This window comes from Bombina bombina, chromosome 4 (genome assembly GCF_027579735.1).
Source record: "Bombina bombina isolate aBomBom1 chromosome 4, aBomBom1.pri, whole genome shotgun sequence".
Taxonomy (NCBI): Eukaryota; Metazoa; Chordata; class Amphibia; order Anura; family Bombinatoridae; genus Bombina; species Bombina bombina.
This window is the reverse complement of record NC_069502.1, coordinates 817,983,739-817,986,963: the sequence shown is the minus strand read 5'-3', so window position 1 is coordinate 817,986,963 and position 3,225 is coordinate 817,983,739. Positions and strand designations below refer to the sequence as shown.

The following is a 3,225-nucleotide window of genomic DNA, read 5'->3' as shown; positions in this document are numbered from 1 at the left end:
GATTTGGCCACTCCCAATGTTCCTGCCATCTCTCTGATGGATTTCTTTTTATTACAATTTAAATAAACAAGGTTGTAAACAAAACAGTGAGATTTTCTTTCTCAATTCTATAGTCAAAACTGTTGTGGATCTATAGTTGTATTAGGCAACATTTCTAAAATAAGCAGAAATTAAAAATAACATGGAGGCTCCAGGTGCCCCCTTGGCTATTCAAACCTACATAGGGACCCTGGATTAAAGTTACATTATAATCCAAAGGTTATTAATCCTGAAATATAGATTCGTTTTTTTAATTATATAGCAAGATGCTTGTTATTCATTACTGTAATGTTTTTATTAATTAATTCCATTAATCTATTCACAATATCATGCTCTCCAAAAGGTTTCTGTCAGATTATTTTGGAGAATTTTTCAATCTTAATGATATCACATGATTCATTCTGTAGTTCTCGTCCTGGGAACTTGTGTCTGCAGAAATAACATGCACAGCAAAATGCTCTAAAAAAATAAACATACAGAGTTGATAAATAGACATAAAAGGGACATAATCATGAAATATAACTTTTGGGTTTTAGATAAAACATAACATTTTTAGATTTACTTATATTATGATATGTGCTTCATTCTTTTGGAATCCTTTGTTGAAGGAGAACAATGCTCTACTGGGGACTGTCTGAATACAATGGGCGAGACCGTGACAAGCAGCTAGCTCACAGTAGTGCATTGCATTTTAGTGAGCCTACCTATGTAGGCTTTTTAACAATGGATACCTAAGGAACAAAGCAAATTAGATAAGAGAAGTCAATTGGAAAATTGTTAAAAATTCATGTTCTTTCTGAACCATGAAACTTATTTTGACTTCACTTTCCTTTAATGCCATTGCTCCCCTGCAAATCTAAATACACAGAATTAACCCATACTAAGTTTCACGAAGTTCACTTAATAGAAGATTGTTTGTAGGGGAATAGATCTGCACAAGGACCTAAGTGTGAGGAGGGAGGGGCAAGCATTAAAAATGAAAAATGTTAGTTTTAGTAAAATAAAACTATTTAAATTGTTATTAATGTAATAATTTTCCTACTTCCAATAAAGTACAGGTGAAAAGTTGATAAAAATGTGAATGATTAACCAATTAAACTGGAGATAATTCACCTCCAAATAATTTAATTCATTTCAATGATCTATCTATGCATATCTAATGATATATAACCAATTTAGTAATAGCCTGGTATAACTATAAACAAATAATCTGAAAACCATGATCTAAATCGGTCTTACAGACTAGTGATTTAAATCATAATTTTTAAATCAAATCATCCCTGGGGTCACCTCATAAATGCTTGAGGTGCAGAAGAGATCTCAAACAGCTCCAAAACTGCAGGCCCCAGGGGGTCACATGCAGTCATCAGCACTTGGTATTGTGTGGGTGACAACTACCATATTATTCGGAGGTTAAACTCTGATTTCTTTTAATATGAATTTTCTGATGCCTAATAAGAGCCGATTTCACAGTAAAACATTTCCCACAGTCAGAACATGAAAATGCTTTCTCCCCTGTATGAATTTTCTGATGCATAATAAGAGTTGATTTCTGAGTAAAACATTTCCCACAGTCAGAACATGAAAATGCTTTCTCCCCTGTATGAATTTTCTGATGCATAATAAGAGCTGATTTCACAGTAAAACATTTCCCACAGTCAGAACATGAAAATGCTTTTTCCCCTGTATGAATTTGTTGATGCATACGAAGAGTTGATTTCTGAGTAAAACATTTTCCACAGTCAGAACATGAAAATCCTTTCACACCTGTATGAATTTTCTGATGTGTAATGAGATTTGATTTCCGATTAAAACATTTCCCACAGTCAGAACATGAAAATGCTTTCTCCCCTGTATGAATTTTCTGATGCATAATAAGAGCTGATTTCAAAGTAAAACATTTCTCACAGTCAGAACATGAAAATGCTTTCTCCCCTGTATGAATTTGTTGATGCATACGAAGAGTTGATTTCCGAGTAAAACATTTTCCTCAGTCAGAACATGAAAATCCTTTCACCCCAGTATGAATTTTCTGATGTGTAATGAGATTTGATTTCTGAGTAAAACATCTCCCACAGTCAGAACATGAAAATGCTTTCTCCCCTGTATGAATTTTCTGATGCATAATAAGAGTTGATTTAAGAATAAAACATTTCCCACAGTCAGAACATGAAAATGCTTTCTGCCCTGTATGAATTTTTTGATGCTTAATAAGAGTTGATTTCAGAGTAAAATATTTTCCACAGTCAGAACATGAAAATCCTTTCACCCCTGTATGAATTTTCTGATGTGCAATGAGATTTGATTTCCGAGTAAAACATTTCCCACAGTCAGAACATGAAAATGCTTTCTCCCCTGTATGAATTTTCTGTGTAATGAGATTTGATTTCTGAGTAAAGCATTTCCAACAATCAGAAGATGAAAATTGTTTTTCACCTGTATGATTTTTCTGATGAGCAACAAGAATGTTTTTACAGTTAAAACATTTCCCACATATAGGACAGGAAAATGGCTTTTTTCCTGTATGAATTTTTAGATGTTTAAGAAGATGTGATTTCTTAAAAAAACATTTCCCACATTCAGTACATAAATTTCCCACGTGGCTTCTTTGATTTTGAAGATGTAAAGAAGCATTTGGACTCTGATCATGACTAGGATTATTGTAGTTTGTGAATTCACCTGTCAATAAGAAACACAATGGGAGTAATGTTATTAATTAGATAATTATTTTATCATGAGAACATATACACTGTTCTGATTTAATCAGTCCCCTACACTTGTAGTAGACACTGTGACAACTAGACCTTTTCTATGCTAAGGCTTAAGGGCAGTTTACTGGACATTAGGGACTATTTCTAATAATTCACACTTAGTCAAAGACTGAACTAACTTTAATATAATGTTGTTGTTTTTCTACCTAATATATCTATTCCTTTTAATATTGTGTCCACAAAAACTTTTAGTAATATAAAGATTAGTTTATGGGCTAAAATAATTGTAACTACTGCTTTTGTGCTTATAGTTAAAACAAGGATAACTCGAGAACAACAAAACAAAGAAAATGGCCCCAGGTGGTGTATATCTAAGCAATATATAAAATCTTCATCATAGAGAAGAATCTCACTCACGTGTCAACTACACCTTCTGGGATAATCAGCAGCTCCCCAGCCAGCTGTATTACTCAGG

General features: G+C 33.2%; 1 pseudogene; it reads right to left on the bottom strand.

Annotated features, from left to right (window-relative positions):
• Positions 1–1,230: 1,230 nt before the first annotated feature.
• Positions 1,231–2,410, bottom strand: LOC128657103 (oocyte zinc finger protein XlCOF22-like; annotated as a pseudogene).
• Positions 2,411–3,225: the final 815 nt, after the last annotated feature.